Source organism: Zophobas morio, unplaced genomic scaffold, assembly GCF_036711695.1.
Source record: "Zophobas morio isolate AGI-343-1 ecotype UQ-CSIRO unplaced genomic scaffold, CSIRO_AGI_Zmor_V1 ptg000021l, whole genome shotgun sequence".
Taxonomy (NCBI): domain Eukaryota; kingdom Metazoa; phylum Arthropoda; class Insecta; order Coleoptera; family Tenebrionidae; genus Zophobas; species Zophobas morio.
The window spans coordinates 2,142,028-2,164,124 of NW_026972126.1; the positions used below are offsets into that span (position 1 = coordinate 2,142,028).

General features: G+C 37.2%; 2 long non-coding RNA genes across 7 annotated transcripts; one reads left to right on the plus strand and one right to left on the minus strand.

Moving 5' to 3' along the window:
* Nucleotides 1-6,197: 6,197 nt before the first annotated feature.
* On the minus strand, nucleotides 6,198-14,817 carry LOC135132311 (uncharacterized). Of its 2 annotated transcripts, XR_010281003.1 has the most exons (4): nucleotides 14,582-14,817; nucleotides 6,852-7,339; nucleotides 6,557-6,695; nucleotides 6,198-6,494 (listed from the first exon to the last, which is right to left on the minus strand). It is a non-coding gene; the product is annotated as an uncharacterized LOC135132311 (long non-coding RNA). The 2 variants fall into 2 exon arrangements; XR_010281002.1 differs by having other exon boundaries at nucleotides 6,557-7,339.
* LOC135132310 (uncharacterized) lies at nucleotides 8,859-13,015 on the plus strand. 5 transcript variants are annotated; one of them, XR_010280999.1, is made up of 4 exons: nucleotides 8,859-9,022; nucleotides 9,065-9,268; nucleotides 9,325-9,418; nucleotides 11,939-13,015. It is a non-coding gene; the product is annotated as an uncharacterized LOC135132310 (long non-coding RNA). The 5 variants fall into 5 exon arrangements; XR_010281000.1 differs by having other exon boundaries at nucleotides 9,078-9,268; nucleotides 9,309-9,418; XR_010280997.1 differs by having other exon boundaries at nucleotides 9,078-9,268.
* Nucleotides 14,818-22,097: the final 7,280 nt, after the last annotated feature.

A 22,097-nucleotide genomic window follows, 5' to 3' on the forward strand; every position in this document is an offset into this window, starting at 1 on the left:
AACTGAAAAAAATATAAAAATGTCGAATTGAAAATGAAATTATTTTTCATGTGTCGGTGGGGGAAGGGTGATGGTGGAAACAAAATACAAAAACTTGCGAAAAGTTCGTCCGAGGCATACAGATCAATATGGACTTATTGTTAATGAAACTAAATTTGTATTCAGAGTTTGCATCGGATTTTATAAACTATATTTCATTCCACCGAAAGTTTGTCTTTGATCGTTGCATTTTGAACTCTAATTTTCAAATTGACCGTAATCTGACAAGACAAAATTTTATCGAAGACAAATTTTCAAAAATCCAAGGTCATATTTTTTATTGCTCGGTCGGTATAATTGTTATGCCGCATACAAATTGTTGTTGAATTTAAAATGTCGCTTTACTGCCTTTCTAAAGGTTTATTGCATTATAAAGTAAACAAAAATTTATACAGAATCTGAAGAAACTTAAAATAATTCAGACTACTAAATTATAGCTGAAAAATATATAATATAGATTTAGGCCAATATATCACATTTTCTACCTTAAAGTCAGAAAAATTACAGACACATAGTTACAAGAAATAAAAATTGGTCTAAAGAGTTTAGACAGTACTTCCCTCGCTGTCGGAAACTTGACGACTGCATGCCTATTGTGTTTTTTTTCTCATTACATTTTTGTAGTGGGAATTTAAAAAAAAATTGCGATGACGTCATCAACATTTTTGCAAGGACACGTATATCAGTTGGGATAGATGTAGTGTAATACTAAGAATAAAATTATTATATTCTCAAATTTTCGGGAAAATGAATTGGGTCGTTTGAATATTGATTTGTAATAATCAATAAAATAACGAAACAATTTACTCACGTATACCTACGTATCAGAGGCAACTGAAAATCGTGTATGTATAAACATTGTTAATTTAAGATGACAGGCGTAACAGCATACGTGAGAGCCAAACACAGAAACTGTAAACAAAACGACCGTCGGTTTTATTGCTTCGACTTCCGCTTATTATATAAAACATTGGGTTTTATTTTAATTCTTGACGGTGAAATTCACAATTGGTTGATTATAAACATGTCTATTTCACATTCGCGGAATCAAGTGAACGCATAAAACAAATGCAGGTCTGTAATGTTAAAGTCGATGTAAATAAGCGTGCTACCCTTATGTTTCAACCGAGTTTTTCCTTTAACAAATTTTGTGTCTACCAAATTGGGTTGGTTGGGGTGTAATACTAATAATAAGTGTTGCCTTTAATTTAATCAATAAAATAAATTGACTTCATTAATTTTTTTGAACCACCTCTTAAGAAAATCTAAAAAATATGAATGGAATGATAAATCACAAGTACAAACTCATCATATTTTTTGCATTTTAGATAGGATTTATTCAGCAAAATTTAAGGGTGACGTCATCAATTTTTTTAGGAGGGATGAACAAATACATTTTGAACAAAAGTTTACCATGCTTATAATAACTTTAAAATATTCCCAAGATTTCAAAGCATTCGGTTTTGTAATTCCTGATTAAATCGATAAAATAAATTCACGCCTTCATTAATTTTTTTCAGTCACCCTGCATATGCAAATCCAAAAATATGAATGGAATGATAAATCACAAGTACAGACTCATCATATTTTGTACATTTTAGATGCGATTTATTCGGAAAACTTTTGAGCTGACGTCATCAGTTTTTTGTAGAAGATAACCAAATATATTTTGACTAAAAATTTATTATGCTCTTTATAACCTTAAAACATCTGCAAGATTTCAAAGCATTCGGTTTTGTACTTCCTGATTAAATCAATAAAATAAATTTACGCATTCATTAATTTTTTTGAGTCACTCTGTATATGCAAATCCAAAAAATATGAATGGAGTGATAAATGACAAGTACAGGCTCATCATATTTTGTACATTTTAGATATGATTTATTCGGCAAACTTTCGAGCTGACGTCATCAAGTTTTTGGAGGGGATAAGCAAATATATTTTGACTAAACATTTATTATGCTCTTTATGACCTTAAAACATCTGCAAGATTTCAGAGCATTCGGTTTTGTAGTTCCTGATTAAATCAATAAAATATATTTACGCATTCATTAATTTTTTTGAGTCACCCTGTATATGCAAATCCAAAAAATATTAATGGAGTGATAGTTCACAAGTACAGACTCATCATATTTTGTACATTTTAGATATGATTTATTCCACAAACTTTTGAGCTGACGTCATCAAGTTTTTGGAGGGGATAAGCAAATATTTTTTGACTAAAGATTTATGATGCTCTTTATAGCCTTAAAACATCTGCAACATTTCAAAGCATTCTGGTTAGCAGATTAAAAATTAAATTTCAAAATGTTGTTTTATAATTTTGATTTTTTTTCCAAAAATCTGGACGTTTCGGGTGAAAAGTCGATTCAGAGTTGTAAACTACATGTGTAGGACTATGTTATTTTATACAATTGAAAACCCATTTACTATGTACAATTTTGAAGTGACGTCATCGCTTTAGTGGTGGGGATGATTCGACAAATTTTGGTTAGCGTTTTACCATCTACATGATATTCTTAATATAAGTACAAAATTTCACAACAATCGGTCGAGTACTTTCGGAGATTATCTGTCTAATAAAAATCCGTGACAACAGACGGACAGACGGACAGACGGACAGACGGACAGACGGACAGACGGACAGACGGACAGACGGACAGACAGACGGAAATGGGAGACCTATTTCTTCGTCTTCTAGGGGTCATGAAAGATCGAGAAAACGTAAAAGTAGAGAGTCGGCCGACGGACTCGATTACAATACTTCCTTTGCTTACGCTCGGGAAGTAAAAAATTAGATAAAAGTTGTTTCTACAGAACTTCCCTCACTTACACTCTGGAAGAAAAAATGATTTAAGTTTATTTAGACAGAACTTACTGCGCCCCTGAAGTACAGTTGAACAATACAGTTTCTTGGAAGAGTTACAAAATTGAATTGTTTTACAAAAAACATTTTACATATTCCTGATAGCTTGTCCTGTTATTTGTAAAATCGATTAAAAATATTATTCAATACATCCCTTATCAAGAGTGGATAATAGATAAATATTATAAACATGCTAATCGCAGATAACATGATCGCACAACAAGAGGTATTCTATATATTTTGAAGGTAAATATTTACAAACAAAAATTATAAATATATTTATAAACAAACTTTATAAATACATGTATGGATACTTATAAATTAATTATTATTAAAAAATATTTACAAAATATTAAAAAAAAAGTCATAAATGAATGGAAAAATATGGAATATTTTCAAATTTTCACTTTTTTTTTTAATATAACGATTTAAATTTAAATTCGGGTTATATGGTGGCATAACCAAATAATCAATATTTGACCTTTGGTTATACAGCGTTCTGTAACACTGTAACCTATAACGCATTTCGGATTATTTTGTTCCACATATTTAATATGAGATTTTAAATTGACCTATCCGTGGGGTTTTGCTCTGTACTAAATGTCGAGCATAGAAAATTGAAATTCAGAAATTATCCTCGTAATTCCAATCAATGACATTTTGACATTCTAACAAGTCAGCAAAGTAGCACAAAATTAGTGGGTTTAGTGGTGTCTTTGCAACAATATAGCATTTTGTTTCGGGGTTAAGCTTGAAGTGTCATGTAGAGGCGATCATAAACTCCGGTATATATACAAGCACAAACTCGTATCTCGTTACACTGGTACCTAGAGTACTTTAATTCCTCGCCTTAGCTCCGGTCCAAAATGACAAGAGCAGGGATAGTAAAATTCATATAAATTTTATCTGTCCCTTTTAAGTTTTAAATTACACGTTTATAATCTGTGGAAATAGATACATATTTATGTGAAAATTAATATCACTGAAAGCAGACGTGTAGTAAGTAAAAAGTTAGACCACCACAGAACTTCGTTTTGCAAAAAATAAATAAAAATAAAAACAGGATACAACTTTGTAAAATTTGATTCAAATAAATTATAACAATATTAGGTATGGTATAATTTATTAAAACATGATATTGGTATAGTCTTGGTGCCTTTAGTTTTGCAGAACTTATAACATTTTGTAGTCACATGAGTATTTTTTAAATTTTTAAAATAATTTTTACGTTTCAAAATGAGTTAGTTCAATACGTTCTCGCACTAAATAAGTATAATTAGAGTCAAATAGATATACAAAACTCACTTGACATACACCTTGTAAAACTTTTATGACTTAAGCGGCTTAAGCCAAAGCACACTTGTATTGTAAGTCAAACTGGCTATTGTATAACTTAACTCAGTTCACATATATAGTCGCCTCACCACTTTAAGAAACTTTGACCACAGTTATAATACATAACGACAAAGAAACCCATTGGATTTAAATACTTTACCACAGTACGTAGTTTAGGCTAAATACCTCCCTCTGATAACGTTAATGCACCCCATCTTTTTATACCTCCTTTATGTGTATAATAAGATCTTTGATCATTCTTGAACACTATTATTACTATCAAATTTAATTTAATTTAATTAAAGATCCTCTGCAGTGAGGTCGTACTCGTACTGGCACTTGAGGAATAGAAATATATAAATATTATTCAACAAATAAAGCAGGTAGAAAAGGATGGGGGTCCATTAATGTTATCAGAGGGAGGTATTTAGAAGAAAAAGAAGAAATTCGAGAAAAAGAAGAAATTTTGAAAAAGAAGAAATTTTGAAAAAGAAGAAGTTTCCATGGATGTTATTTCCACAGAAGATATTTCTAAAGAAAATTTGCAGAAACAGTGATATCTGGCGTAATAAGTAGTAATACAAATTGCGTGTTTAATTTTTTTACTTGTTCGCACCTAAATTCTGCTTTTAAATTAGAATAATTTTGCCTTATATAATTTAAGATTTTCATTGTTAAAAAAAATTGCAAACCTTGCTGAATCCTTTTTGAAACTTTTAACGTGTCCTTATTTAATTAGTTGTATGCAGCCTTACCTATGTTTAGCAAAATTCTGTTTCTGTTTGTTGAAATCACAAAAGTGAAGTTTGTAAAAAAATTACTCAAATGACCGTAAAACCAGCCATTGCCTATTAATTTTTGGGGTTCATTATACGATCATGTAAAGCATTTTGTGATTTAGGTATTGTTAAGCAACTGTTTTATGCTTTTGTAATGAGTAAAATAAAAACCAAAAGCTACTGTTAATTATTTAGTTGCTTTGCATGCCGCCCCTGCCGCACCTCAAAAGATCCAAGGAAGTAGGTGGAACGGCGCTCTTTGGGTCGGCTCGCTCCTTTTAAAGGATTGGCGATCTTTGTAGTGTTCGTTTGCGACTTCTACTACTATCTGAGGGGAACCGGATTAGCCCCCTCTTAATGTTCCCCATAATATGTTTTTATTTGTTAAAATGAAGTAAGTAGTGATGTAACAACGGCAGAGTGAGGAATAAACAACAAAAGAAACACACTATTTCATTTATTCCTCTCGAGTCATCTCAAAATACGGCTGGAAAAAGCTCCAGTCGTCAACAACTACAACAAATGCAAGCATTAAATGATAAGTACAAGTGCAGCCCAGAAAATAAAATCATGGTGAAAATTAGATCAGATGCTCATGAAAACAACCAAGTCTTCACGTTGTATCAAGTATTAAATTGTATTGTATTGTAACGAACGTCGACAATGGTCTGAGCTGACAGTATGTTTCTGTCTCATGTGAGGTAGGCCAGCTGTGAAAGGATATATTCCAGGAAATTGACGGGGTACAGCATCTTCAGAATTATATTTTATATTATTAACGGTAACTTTGGAACTTTATTTAAATACTAGAAACATTCTAAAATTAAAATGTTACAAATTAGAGTAAATAACAGATGTCAGAGATGTAAAAATTATTTTACATATGTTACGAAATAAACCCATACGGCTATGGGTTCTCGTATGTACGTCACCGATGACTCATTGTCGGCAACGGCGGCCGGAGAAGAGCTTGGAAGCGGAAGTCGCGAGTGGGTGTTCCAAAGAAGCCTAGAAGCGGTGACGCAGACGTTTCGAGAAGGACAACGTGGTGTTTAAATGGGAACTACCGTCGGGAGCAGTTAGTGTAGTCCAGGCAACGAGAGCTGAATTCAGTTAACTAGTCGAGTCCAACGAGTGTCGAGAAAACCCAGCCAGGTTACGCTGGAATTGTTTTGTACATAATCGCTCTGTAATTAATCGGTAAATCCGAGTTACTAAGAACTAAATTATTGAGTTTAACCCATGCCGATTTTATTCACCAATCAACGTAACAGTATTATTACAGACATTATACTTTCACAAAATCATGACAGCTTACTTGGTATTAAAACTTAGTAGTTTCGCTTCTATAAACTGACCTTATTATAAAATTTACCCTGCTTCGGTTGTGGATGAGCTGATGTGAAAAACCGTCCAGACCTGTCATGAAAATGACTTTTTTCAATGTCTACTTCGCTGAAATGTAATTCACACATCTAAAAGATAATATGCATTAACTGACAATCTGTATTTTAATAATTATATAATAATAACTTACTCTTGAGTTACCAGAAGGTTCAACATTTAGGTATTCTGTTTATTGTGGCCAACCATTTTTTTTAAATAATCTTCCGACTTACGAAAAGTAAATGTTGATATCTGCGCCCATTTTTGTGATTGCCTGTACAGTTGATGGTCTAAAATTGATTGACAATTAACGGGTAATTGGCGTCAAAGTACTAAAATTTTGATTTTTCTCAAAATTAAAAAAAACAATGAAATTAAAAATTAAATTCGGGTCGAATGAGGAAGCGGTAGTTAATAAAGTTGTGCTTTTTAAAAATACGTAGTACCTAATCGGTAGACGGCGCTAGGAACTTCCCATGGCCTTCTAAGATCTTTTCGAAAAAAGACCATTTTGCAGTCATCTGTCATAGTTTGTTACCCTGCCAAATTATATTATAGGTATACCTGTAATTCAATCTGCACCTGACACCACTATGGTAGCACGACTATGAATCCATTGAGGTTTTTCATTTCTCTTGCTAAAATTGTGGTAATTAACACCACAATAAATAATATGATAGATTGTGTAATCATTAAATTTCAGACATTGTCACGTTCTTCCAGTCCCCTACACTGTTTCTACGATTTCCGTATTCCGGAGAACTCCGGTCCAGGATGGACATTCACTAATCCAACACCTCGGTCCGCTGCCATCTTCGCTCCTTGGGCATGGCATTAACTCCGGTTCGGCAAATATATGCGTACATGATTCTAATTACATACGCTTATTTAATGCGGGAACATTCAATTCATTTTGAATTAGGAAGCGAAGTACCTTAAAAATTATTTTAATAATTGATTATTTGAACAATATTAGCATTCATGGATTTATAAAATTTATTATACATTATAGCATAATAATGTTATAGTTATTTATATTTTATATAATAGTTATTTATATGAAATCACAGCGTGATTTGTGATTTCTCTAATGCTGTGAGTAAAGATCTAAATAATGCCAAGCAATCCTATGAAAACTCGATAATAAAAAGAGGAACTAAAGCTGTATATAAATACACAAAACGTAAACTTTGCTCTAAAGCTTCTTTGCCAATTTTGAAAAATAATAGCGGTCAATACTGTAAAAGAAACTCTAAAGCTGCTGAACTCTTAGCACAATTTTTTGAAAGTACATTTATAGCAGTGAAAGTCTGTGCAACTTCCCTAAGTCACCATTAGCCAATTGTGCAACCACTTAATATTAATAATAATAATAATAATTTTTCAAAACTGTATCTAGAAGTGCGGTTTTCATAATCTTGCAAAATTTTTTGCTGTATAAAATTCTGCCGTTGCCGACTTGTTCACTTATTATCCGTCTACTGTCTGACCTAAATATTTAGTTTGATGTTCGTTTTTATTTGATTGTCTTCCGTCGTTACGTTTGTCAACTGAAATTGTGCTAATTTTTGAACAAAAAGTTTAAGTAAATACATACCTATTTCTCTGAAGAAACAAACCTTGTATGTTTACCAACGGTAAAAATTAATTTTCCGCATGACATAAAAACGTTTAGTTTTGGAATTATTTGATAGTAGGTATAACATATGTATATTTATTTAGGGATTTTATTTAACTCATTGATTTCAACGTTTTGTTAATGCATCATCATATTGTTATTATTATTATTATTATTATTATTAGATTGAGATATTGCTACGAAGTAACCCATACGCCGCCCCGGTACGACGCCCATGGGTTTTTAATATTTGTGACCGACTTGTAAATCATCATGACCAACAGCGGCGCTCGAATAAAGAAAAGCCTGGAAGCGGAATTCGCGATGGACACTCCAGACCTCCATCGCGAAATATCTACTTACAAAGAAGCGCGTGGTTGTTTAAATGGGGACCACTTCCGGGAATGCGTAGTCCAGTCCAGTCAATGAGAAAATTTGAGTCTACTCAAATCCATTCCAGTTGAGTCGGAATTATTCTGTATATAATCCAAGTTTATTTATTAGAGTATAATTAAATGACTTTAACATAATCGTTGTATAGTTAGTCTGTAAATTAATATTACTGAGAAATAAATTGTTGAGTTTTATCCACGTCGATTTTAGACACCCGTAAATCGTAACAACATATATAAATTTTAGGAGTCATATTTTTTAAAATTGTATTTTTCTGTTCTTAACAAACGACTCCACGGAATCTTCCTTACCAAATTGATTGAGTATGATTTTTTTTTCGTGCTGCCAAGTTAACCTGAACAATAAACAATCTACACCATATACCCAAATTCCAGATTGTTAAATTGATAAGTGATAGTTATCACTTTATCAGTTTAGCTAGCTGCCGCTTGAGTGGTTTAATTAAATTTTCCTTAGTTTATGGTCATCTTTCTTAGTGTTTAGTAGTGAGTCACATAGTTAGACAGATATTCCCATATACATTCAGTGTTTGTTTATGTACATACCACCTAGTCGTGCAGTCACAATGAACCCAGGTGATAACAGGTAAACAAAAATATCAGAAGATTATACCATAGATTAATGTAGATGCGACATACAGGCTGATTTTGCAAAACAACCCTTATTGACATTGGAATCCTCAACCGCCAAAGGCAAGCGCCAAATTTAAATAGTCGATACCAATAAAAGCCTTGTTTCACTATAATTGTAATTCGTGTGACTTGAATGAAAATGAAGGAAACAGTAAGCAGCTTGTAATATTCTGGTAAATCTAGTGTCAATTTGTCGAAAGTAAAACGCGTCGTTAAAAATATTATGACATTTCATCTAGTTAATTTTATTTCTAGTTAGAAACAAACACTGCTGCCAACATAAATTGAGGAGTCCTCAACCGTTATTTGATTTAAACTATGACGCTTCTCTATGTTCTCTGGTTATACGGTACGTATCTCGAATCAATTTGTTCCCATTTATTTAATCTACGAGGGTGAGGTGATTAATGCCGGGCCTGAACAGGAACGCATTTTTTTTCGGTTAATTTTTATTTCTCAACATAAACTCCATTTAGCTCGCTACATTTAACCCAGCGATCTTCTAGATCGATTACACCGGGGATAATACAACGATTTATAGAGATCTTCAAAATAACTATTTACTGCTTCGATATTGTCATAAACCTCTTACAACCCAACCACTTTTTGAGGTTTGGGAAAGGTGGAAGTCACATCGGGTTAAATCGGGTGTGTAGGGAGGGTAGGGTAGCAATTCAAATTTTAATTCATGAATTGTAGCCATCGCAATGACTGAAGTATGGATTGGTGCATTGTCCTGATGAAACAGCACGTTCTTTTTTCGCTAAATGTGGTCGTTTTCCCAAAAGATAGTGGCCATAACCTTACGGGCCGATGCAACTGTCTTCGCATTCTTCTGAGCAGGTTCTCTTTTTTTGGTCCCCTATCTCGACTACTGTTTTGTCTCGGGGGTGTAATGATGGACCCATGTTTCATCAACAGTAATAAATCGATGCAAAAATTCAGTTGGATTACGCCTGTAGTGTGCCAAACAATCAGCCGAAACATACTTACGACCTTAGATCATATAATAAATAGATACCAATACTCAAACTGAAAGCTGTGACTAGACATGAAGCTATCTGTTGTCGTTTTCTACGTCAAGGGGAGTAGTATAATGCTATCCTTGTGTGATCACCACATCTTCATCTTTGTTATATGCATTTCATCTGTATATGTCTATTTCACTTCCATCCTTGTACCGCACCAGCGCAACAAATAGCTTTTGACCTCTCTTTCGAGTTGTTGTACAAAAAACAATTTTAGAATTTAGAACAAAGATCCTATTTTAAGTGATGTAGTCATAAAGGATCACAATTGCTGCCCAATAATTTACTATTCCTTTCGTTATCTACTGTGAATTATTTATAAAATCAAGCTGTCAACATCTTTCTTCCGAAGTTAGTTCAGACATACTTCCTAAAATTTAGGCGCGCAAAATTCAAATAGTGATCAGGCAAGGATAGCTTCATTGTAATCCCTCCATGCACGAGAGAGATGTGTGACAGGAGGATGTCGTCACAGGCTGTCCTAGGGAAAGAACACGGCATGGTGGTATCTATTTATTATATGATCTAAGCTTACGACGCTGTTTTTGGTTTGGAGCGAGCAAACGGGGCACCCACGTTGCGCAAAGCTTTCTCGCTATTAATTGTTCATGTAAAATATTTAGAATACGCTCTGTTGTGATCTTTACTCATTCTGCCACCTCTCTCACCTTCACTCTGCGGTCAGCCAAGACGATTTTATGATTTTTGTCCTTTAATTTCTGGCGTGGTCACCTCAACAGGGCGCCTACTGCTTGGTTCATTATTTGTGCTGATTCGGCCCATTTTCAATTTAATAACCCATCACTTAATTGTTGTATGCAATGGAGACCCCTATCCCAATGTTGTACCTAACTCTTTTTTGATCTCACTTGCTTTTAGGCCTTTAAAAAAAAAATAAATATATTTAACCACTGCCCGAATTTCCACATTTTCCATTTTGTTAGAATTGTTTGATGTATCTAATCTGAAGGACTGCCATCAAAATACTAAATAACATATTGACATGAAATTTTTAAGGAAAGCTGATGGAGGATCATCTATGTGAGTCCCGGTACTTGTCACCTCACCCTCGTATATTTGATCCCCTAGTATATACTGTTTGATGGATAATAACTGCAACCTTCTTAATACTTAACAGGCCAATATTAGTTGTAGAAAGTGTTCAGTTCCAAAAGTCGTACGAGGCTTGAGAACCCTCGAATTTCTGTTACCACTGTTATTCAGTGGCTCACCCAGAAATAGTTTGGGGGGAGAGCTTAGATCATATATACATTTTATACACATAATGTGATTTCAGTATGTGAGGATGAACATAAAGAAAATATAGGACAATATAAACTAGGAAAATATTCACAAATTCAACGTTAACTAAAATAACAGAATATTTTTCTAATATATTTTTAGACATATAGATGTTTCAAATTGGTACATCTAGTTTTCTAGTAGCAGCTAGCAGCCCTTAATTTATCTAAAATTAGAAGGGTGCATACATAACTAGTTACAAGTTGGATAAGCATGCGTGTGTTACTTCCCCTCGCCTCCACACATTTCAAGTATGCATGTTGAAGCTAACGTCAGTTTGCTGCCTTTTACCGCTTTTACCCTTGTCCGTACAAAAAGCTACCTACTAAAATAAATAAATTTTATACAAATACTAAATAAAAAGAATTTTATTTTATATAGCAAATGAGAATACGGCAATTATTTTATCGCTATGTTCCAAATATTGTCATCTACATAAATTTATAAAAATCATCACTGTTGACATTTTTTTCAATTTGATTTTTATTTAAAGAAAGAACACTTACTAATTAATCTATTCACGAAATTTTATTTTTCAGGTTCTTAAACTTAGAGAACTTGCACGGACAAAATTGAGCTGGGCGAAGACCTGTGCTATACATGCCTGTACATACTTTATACACACGCTCAATCATTTTGGTTTGGAAAATATTGCACAAGCTGCATAACTGACATTCAGTCGCGTCTCAAATTGGTCAAATGGTTAAAATGCGTCCGCAAAATTCTCCAACAGACAGTCAATCAAGCTTGTACAAAAAGTTTGTACATATATGCTTGTCAAGCTTTTTGTTACGTGTGCATCCTCCTACCACTAACCATTCAATCTGTTTTGGTCAATACTCTTTCTTAAATAATTTTTCAAGTATTTAAATAATGAAAATGATCGTTCGGTAGTAGTATGCACAGTTATGCTCACATAAATTCCGTACAATCTTATTTTTACGTTGTGTGGTGTGGAAATCAATACAAAATCAATAGCATAGATACAAAATCAGATTGTCATCTAATTATTAGCGATTATTTGAGCATGACTGTACTTGTTTTCATGGAAAAATTACAAAAATTTTTGGTAAACTTTTTATGTTGAGAAAAAAATGTTTCATTACTAGAATACGAATCTTTTCGCAACAGCAGAGCAATAAACTTGTGCACATTTCATGACCAGTATTGGTTCGGGCGAGTTCAATTTAAGAGTGGTGAAAAGCATGGGGCGAAATTTTTATAAATAATTGAGATATGTATTATAATTCAGCTTTAATTTCGGCTGACAGAATTGGCGTCATAAGGAAACATCTTGCATTGTATAAATTATTGTTATGTGCAATTAATACTTAAGGGTTTAGGCATTTTCTTGTACTTTTCTTATCTTATTATAATATAGTTATCCTCATTTAATGGCCACAATAAAGACATACAATTTGATAGTGTTAAAGTAAAAATTAATGATAATATCCCAGTTAAAACTTCGCGGGATATATGAGAACAAATAGAGATATTGAAATTTTGTAAACTCCCAGGACTACCACCATTTTACGACAGTTTGAACACATCCTAAAATAACTGCTTTTGAAATGGACCTTGTTGGTTCTAAAATAAAGTATGAATGCTTTATTTCAGTCATTTTTTTGTTATGAAAGTGTGAGATGGTGTGAAACAATATCAAATAATTGGATACTGTTTCCAACAAAACAGTTTTGAAGAAAATTAATTAGAATATTTTGACATATTAGAAATAAAATTCAATTCAATTTTATTTATTTATTATCATTAAGTATTCTACAATTTGATGACAAGGATTAAAAAGAAATTTGTTGTATACTAAAAGAGAATCATTTTTGAGAAATGCTAAGAAGACAAATTAATATTGACGCCGAGAACACAATTGAGGAAAGTTTTGTCGAAAAATCAACAAAAGATGCGATACTATTGGAAGTATCGACAGGAACAGCAGATCGTAAATTGGTAGGTTTGTGGTGAAGCAAATCATAATTTTGCAAAATGTTGAATTAATTGCTTTGATGCATTTACAATATTAATCAAAAGGAAAAGTCACAACAATTATTACATGAATTTGAGGCCCTATTTTCAGACAATTTGGATTGTTATAAACACGAAAAGATTTCAATTAAAATACCAAATGACGTAAGGGATATTTTTTGCAAATTAAGGAGCGTTCCTTATGCTTTTAAGGAACTATTAAAAAAAGAAGTAGATAAACTACGAGTAGAAATAAATATAAATAATAAATTTATAGAAGATGTTCATTAACGTTTTCCGAAAGTTGAAGAACTTTTGGCATCTTTGCAAGGGAGGTAGTATTTTAATAAATTAGATTTGGGTCAAGCTTATAATCAGTTACAAGATTCATGGCAATTGTTGTGACGATTGTTTTGATTCTTGGTAACGTGTAAAACGCGTTTGTTCCTGGGAATATGGTTTACATTTTTGTAAGACGAAGTAAACTTTGACTTTTCGTTAAACTGTGATTTATGTAACTGAATGGAGTGGACTCTAACATTTGAAATGATATACAGGTGTTCATTTTATTCGTTCACGCCTGACAATTTTGCATAGGCAACATATTATACACCTCAGAGACGATTTCGTTCAATTTAATTTTTTTTAATAAGCCATTATAACAATCACAGAAAAAAAATGACAAAGATGTCAATGCCAAATAATGACAAAATTGAAAAAATTAATACTCGATTTATTAATGGATCAGATTACAACGAAAACGAATTTATAATAAATGTTCAAAATGCCTGCCTCTACTATCTTCACAAAGTCCTATCCTACGTTCAAAATTTCTACGAACTCTATCTAACATGTCGGGAGTTATAGATCTGCAAGACGCTATTATCCTTTCACGTAAGTGGTTTTCATTTTCGATCGGGACTAACCGGAGGATTAACGACAAAAATTGAAAATTGGTAGGAATTATTTAGCTAGAGTTATCCACAAGTTGATCATGAAATTCATGTTCATGAGTCAGTGCGAGAGGGATTGCTTATGGCATCATGATGAGCACCCGAGCAAGGGAGTAGCGTGAGCACAAGTCTATTGGACAAATGGGCAACATGGAAAAAGCAGAGATTTTCAATCACTTGCGGTTATATATTTACAAAGACACACGTTTCTAAATAGCAAATATTAATCTCAAAAACCCGTTACATACGTACTTCTAAAACAGGCGTCTGTTTTTTTCTGTATCGCACCCAACAGTATGCAGCAGCAGCTTGTAACGTGTAGGTTGGCGTTTCACTCCATAATTTTTAACTGATAACGCAATAGACACCGAGTAGACGGATTTCAAGTCAAAGGTTTAGTGATAAATTGATAATGATAAGATCGATAAGTAGATTACAAACACTACTCTAGGGTTACGTTTCTTTTTTTCCATTCATGAAGTCTGAGTACCTATGCGACAAGCGTAAAACGTAGCCGTGTCGTCACGATAGTGGAAAAATTTGACCGACAGACGCATTCGCACCTAGTTCTCAAATGGGAAACATTCTGCAAACGGTGAAACATTTTACTTAATTCGTTCTGTTTCTCCTGAATTCATTACTAATTCTTAAACGAAAATGAATGTTGTCGAAGGCGCCACCACAGTTTCCCCATAACCCATAAGTGTAATTAATTACACAGGTATGAAAAATTTAAATGTTAAAGACCTGTAGGGTTCCATGTTGTTGAAGATCACGTTCATGGCCATTTTTGTGCGCATGGCTTAGTTTTGAAGTGTTTTCTTGTACTTTTAAGCCACTCAGATACCCTACGGGCTCGAAAAGTGCAACGAAACCATCAAATTTTAGCTAGAAACTGTATTTTTGTCGATTTTTATTGAATTTGAACTATATTTGAACGTTTTTTTGATGGTTCTGAGCCACCAAACACACTTAAAGCATGCAGAATCGACTCAGAATAGGAAAAGGAGACGTTTAGGTCAATTTTATGCATTCTGGCGTTCGTAGATACAAGAAAACTGTTAAAATTCTTCAGAAACGTCACTTTTGAAGTGTTTTCTTGTACTTTTAAGCCACTCAGATACCCTACGGGCTCGAAAAGTTCAACGAAACCATCAAATTTTAGCTAGAAACTGTATTTTTGTCGATTTTTATTGAATTTGAACTATATTTCAACGTTTTTTGATGGTTCTGAGCCACCAAACACACTTAAAGCATGCAGAATCGACTCAGAATAGGAAAAGGAGACGTTTAGGTCAATTTTATGCATTCTGGCGTTCGTAGATACAAGAAAACTGTTAAAATTCTTCAGAAACGTCATTTTTGAAGTGTTTTCTTGTACTTTTAAGCCACTCAGATACCTTACGGGCTCGGAAAGTGCAACGAAACCATCAAATTTTAGCTAGAAACTGTATTTTTGTCGATTTTTATTGAATTTGAACTATATTTCAACGTGGCAGGATGTTTGGGTTGTCATAGCCTGCATATTCATTTTTAAGCCCAGACGCAAAAAGAGGAACAACTTCGACTCCTTTGTTTCTCACTGTGTCTATCTGTGGCACCGTAGCTCCCAAACGAATGAACCGATTTAATCGTGAAAGTTCTTAAAAGGGCAGTTTGACGAATAACTTAGTTCGCATAGTCTCGGAGGGCGAAAGAAAACAAGTGTAAAATTTAAAAACCCCAGAGTTCCAGGCAGAAAGAAATTAACAACCCTTAATAGTCTGAAACTGGTTAAGACAGCTGATTCCTTCACGATTGCATTGCATCCATCGCTCAAAACCCTATTAAGAATTTTGTCTATCATTTCTGGTACAGTGGACGTAAACATTTTGTGCGTTTATGGCTTCACACCAATTTAAATCCCATTATAATTCAATAGGGCGTCACAGCCGGATGTCTTAAACCCACTTACTGATAACCTACCTGAAAAGAGGTTTTTTGAGAAAAGCACAGGGTAGTATTGTCTCGGCCATCCCTGACACGTGCCATGGTTTGCATTTGCTAAGTTTTATGAAGGATCGGCTGTAAAGTACTTTAAACGTCAAAGCCATAAACGCACAATATGTTTACGTTCAGTGTATGATGGCAGTTTTTGGTTCCCCAGAACATATTGCGTCTTCAACGAATGTTCTCCCGCGCTTGAACTCATTAACCCAAAGGCGATGGCTTCATAAGAAGAATATGATTCGCCCAATGTAGGAAAAGTCCTTTCATGGACTTCTTTCGCAATTTTCCCTTCCAAAAGGGAGAACAGAATCACATTACAAATTGCAATTTTCTTCTTTTTTACATAAAAATCACTCGACACACTAGTATTCAACGAAGAATTACTGACAGAATAATTTCGCATTATAGAAACATCATCTATGGAAAGCCTACTTGAAGCCTGTCTATGCCGTTACTGTTTTTTCTTCTTTCACCCTACAAGACCATGCGAACCGAGTTATTCATCAAACCACCCTCCTAAGAACCTCCCCGATTGGCTTTCAAACAAAAAAAACCGCATTGAAATCGGTTTGTGGCGTTGCTGTGATGTTAATGTAGGCAACACAACGCACACGTACTACTTCCTCTCGCCTACGAGTAGGCAACTCAATATGCTCACCGAACACCACTCGTGATTGGTTAGCCTGGCGCCGACGCAGAGACCAACTGGGGACACAAGGAGGCGCGAGTACGGCAAGTACTCTCTTCTGCCGCCGACATCGAAACGAAGAAGATGGGTACCGTCTCCTGTTCCACGTGTAAGATATCCGTTTGTAAATAAACTATAGAGAAACCCTACCTGGTGTTAGTCATTTCCACATTGGTGACCCCGGAAAGAAAATAGGAAGAGCTAGCACCATGGAAGAAATGCAAAAGAAACTGCAGGAACAACAAGAAATAATTTGCCAGTTCCAGACACAACTGGCTACCATCTCCAACAAACAAGCCCTTGATGAGGTAAGAAGTGGTTCAAATCTGAAGCTACCGACATTCTGGCAGCGAGACCCGGTGCTTTGGTTTGCACAAGTCGAAGCCCAATTTAATTGCGCGAGAATCAGGTCCGACCAGACCAAGTACTGGACCGTGGTAACCGCCTTAGACTGCGCGACGCTCCAGCCGGTTGCCGATTTGGTCGCCAACCCCCCAACAGAAGAGACAAAGTACGAAAGCATAAAATCCAGATTGATCGCCGCCTATGCAGACACCCCCGAAAAACGACTACGGAAGCTCATGTACGAAATAGAGTTAGAGGACAAGCAGCCGTCACAACTACTAAGAGAAATGGAAGCCCTAGCGGGTAAGGGGATCAGCGGTGACGTCCTCAAGACTCTGTGGTTGCAGCGTTTACCCCCACAACTACAGATGATCCTCGCCGCAAATGATAAAGAAACGCTGGACAAAATGGCGACCATAGCGGACAAATTGACCGAAATCCACCATACCAGCGCCATCACAGCAAATATTGGTGCCCTAAATCGCGGTACCTCCGCGCACGCCTCTCAAACCGTTACATCGGCGCAAGAAGATGGAATGGCTGCCGCCATTACGGCACTGCAGAAGCAGTTCGTAACTTTATCGACCACAGTAAACCAACTCGCAGACGACAGAAGGCGCCATGGGCAAGGCGAAAACTGGAATCGCGCCAAATTTAGGTCAAGGTCGAATCCGCAGGACGATAATATCTGCTATTATCACAATCGGTTCGGAGCAAACGCCAGAAGATGCGCCAAACCCTGTGACTACAAAAGGCCGTTAAACTAGAGGCGCCGTCGACGATTGAGGTGGTCCACGACGCAGCGCAAACACAACGCCTCTTCATCACCGACCCAAAATCAGGTACCCGATATTTAATCGACACGGGGGCAGAAGTTTCCGTGTTACCCAAGAGATTGTTCTCAGGCAGACAACATCTCAGCCCAGCTGAGACAACGCTCTTCGCGGCCAACGACAGCGCGATCAGAACATACGGCCAAAAGCTAATGTTCCTTGATCTCAAGCTGAAACGTCCGTTCAAGTGGGTATTTATAGTGGCAGACGTAGGCAAACCCATCATCGGAGCAGACTTCCTGAGGCATCACAACCTCCTACCTGATCTCCGCAACCGACGCCTCGTAGACGCAGCCACCCTCTTATCAACTCGCGGAACCCTGGCTATATGCAAGTCGCCTCAGATCACGACAGTGGCCAAGACGACGCCATATCACGCACTGCTAGCGGATTTCGCAGAAATTACACGCCCACCGCCACCTGGAACGAAGCACAGGGGCAACGTGTTCCACCACATCATCACCAGAGGTCCCCCGGTCGCAGAAGCTCCTCGCAGGCTTGCACCCGAGAAGTTGAGAGTGGCGAAAGCCGAATTCCAATATATGATGGAACAGGGCTGGTGCCGACCATCCAAGAGCCCTTGGGCTAGTCCGCTTCACCTTGTCCCAAAGAAACTCCCTGGTGAATGGCGTCCATGTGGCGACTATAGGCGCCTAAACAACGTGACAGTGCCTGACAGCTACCCCATCCCTCATATACAGGACTTCACCTACAGACTCGAAGGTAAAAGTGTGTTCTCCACCATAGACCTAGTGCGCGCATACCATCAAATTCCCGTGGCTGAAGAAGACGTTCCTAAAACAGCCGTGTGCACTCCGTTCGGGCTCTTCGAGTTTACAGTTATGACGTTCGGACTACGTAATGCCGCACAGACTTTCCAAAGACACCTGAACTCTCTAATAAGTGACCTTGATTTCTGCTACGTGTATATAGACGACATCTTAGTGTTCTCCCGAGATGAAGCAGAGCACGTCGAACATCTAAAAATGTTATTTTCTAGGTTACGGGAGCATCACATAGTGATTAACCCGACCAAGTGCGTGTTTGGTGAAGCCGAAGTGAAATATTTAGGACATACGATTTCCGGGAGTGGAACCAAACCACTTGAGACGTCGGTCAGTGCAATCCGCGAATTCCCCAAACCAAAGACAGTTCAAGATCTGCGACGGTTCCTTGGCATGATCAACTTCTACCGACGTTTCATTCCCCACGCAGCCCAGACCCAAACACCACTTCACCAATATCTGAACAACGCGCGGAAGAATGACAAAACAATAGTCGAGTGGACAGAAGAAGCTGAAGCCGCTTTTGAAACGTGCAAGACAGAGTTAGCCAACGCCGCGCTTCTGGCACATCCCGCCGAAAATCTGCCGCTCAGAATTATCACCGATGCTTCTGATTACGCAATCGGGGGCGTACTAGAGCAGCACTCCAATGGGACCTGGCAACCTTTAGGTTTCTTCTCCAGAAAACTTAGCAAGGAGCAGCGCAACTACAGCGCATACGATCGTGAGCTGCTTGCAGTTTACGAAACCATAAAATTCTTCAGGCACATGGTGGAAGGCAGAGACTTTTGCATACTCACCGACCACAAACCCCTCATCTACGCGTTTCAGCAGAAAGCAGGCAAAGCATCCCCAAGACAAGTCAGGCAGCTAGATTTCATCGGCCAGTTTTCCACCAACATTACCCACATTTCAGGAGAACAAAACACAGTTGCAGACACACTTTCAAGGGTCAATGAAATCACAACTCCTACGTTCATTGACACCGACGACTTAGCCAAGGAACAAGAAAAAGACGCCGAACTAAAAGCACTTTTAAACTCTGATACAACAAGCCTGCGGTTAGAAAAACTCACCCCACAGGCCGGCCAGAAAGCTATCTGGTGTGACACGTCAACGGGGGTGGTTAGACCATACGTTCCACAAGATTCGAGAAAAGTAATTTTTGAAGGATTTCACAACCTCTCACACCCCAGCGGCCGAGCGACCAGTAAGCTCATCAAGAAGCGATTTGTGTGGCCATTTATGGAGAGTCACATAATGAAGTGGGCACGAAGCTGCATCCCTTGCCAGCGATCCAAAGTTGGCCGACACACCAAAGCCCCATTACAGCATTTCGATGACGTCACAGAACGGTTCCAACATGTGCACATCGATATAGTAGGTCCGCTACCTCCCTCTCAAAGCTACAGGTATTGCCTCACTATGTCTGACCGTTTCACCAGGTGGCCAGAGATCGCACCCATGACCGACATGACCGCAGAGACAGTCGCCAAGACATTCTACGAAACATGGATTTCAAGATTCGGTTGCCCAAGACAAATTACAACCGACCAAGGGCGACAATTTGAAGCATCCACCATGAATGCCTGGGCGAAAATTTTGGGCATTCAGCGCTCTCGGACGACGCCATATAGGCCCCAGAGCAACGGCCTTATCGAGAGATGGCATCGAACCATGAAGGCAGCCATCATGTGCCATGAAGCAGAAAGTTGGCTAGACGTTCTACCTACAGTATTATTAGGGTTACGTACAGCCATCAAAGAAGACATCGGCCACTCACCAGCAGAGCTGACCTACGGAACGCAACTGAAAGTCCCAGGCGAATTCTTTTTCAGCAATATCGACAGATCCGTAGAACCCACTACCTTTGTAGAAAAACTACGGGACCACATGAGGAAACTTCGCCCAACTCCAGCGTCGCACCACATTAGGCAAAGCACCTTCGTCCACACAGAGCTCAGTAAATGTAGCCATGTTTTCCTAAGAGACGACACCGTGCGAAGACCGCTCCAACAGCCCTACACCGGTCCACACCTTGTTCTGTCTCGTACTGCTAAGACAATAAAGGTCAATGTAGGCGGTAGGGAAACAACAGTGAATATCGACAGAGTAAAACCCGCTTTTATTCTCCAAGAACCAGAACCACCACCGGCTCCATCCCCAGTACGAACACAGGAAGTTACTCAAACCACCAGGTCAGGCCGCAGGTCAACGCTCCCCGCACGTTTCAGAGAATGACAACTGACAGCCGTTTTGACAGCTGTCACCCGTTACTTGGGGGGGGGTATGTGGCGTTGCTGTGATGTTAATGTAGGCAACACAACGCACACGTACTACTTCCTCTCGCCTACGAGTAGGCAACTCAATATGCTCACCGAACACCACTCGTGATTGGTTAGCCTGGCGCCGACGCAGAGACCAACTGGGGACACAAGGAGGCGCGAGTACGGCAAGTACTCTCTTCTGCCGCCGACATCGAAACGAAGAAGATGGGTACCGTCTCCTGTTCCACGTGTAAGATATCCGTTTGTAAATAAACTATAGAGAAACCCTACCTGGTGTTAGTCATTTCCACAGGTTCATCCGTTTGGGAGTGCAACAGAAATCAGCTGATGACCTTGAAATGATTCAAGTGATTATCGTCAAATATAGCTAAGCACCATCTCGCTTAAACCAGCTTTGAACTAAAAAACACTGCATCGAACTTGGTTCATCCGTTTAAGAGCCAGGGTGCCGCAGACAGAAAAAGGCTTTCAAGTTAAAAATGGCTTAAGTGATTATCATCAAACATAGCTAAGAACCATCCCGATCGAATCAGCTTTCAAACAAATAAGGCCGCATTGAAATATATATGCTGTATCTGAATATGTTTGAGTAAAGATTCAGAGTTGAAATTTTTACTGGATGTAATTTGGGTCATCTTTTGTCGATTTTATTATAAAGAAATTAAAGCATATTTCTTAAAAAAAAAATATTCGGGTATTTTTGTCTGCAACATTGTAGGCAGCCTTGTAAAAACAGACATTTACCTGAGCAGGTTTTTAAAATCTGACTGCTCATTGGATTACTGGTTTTTAGTGATCGAAATGCTTCAATATGCCGTAGTACACAATTAAAGAGAAAGT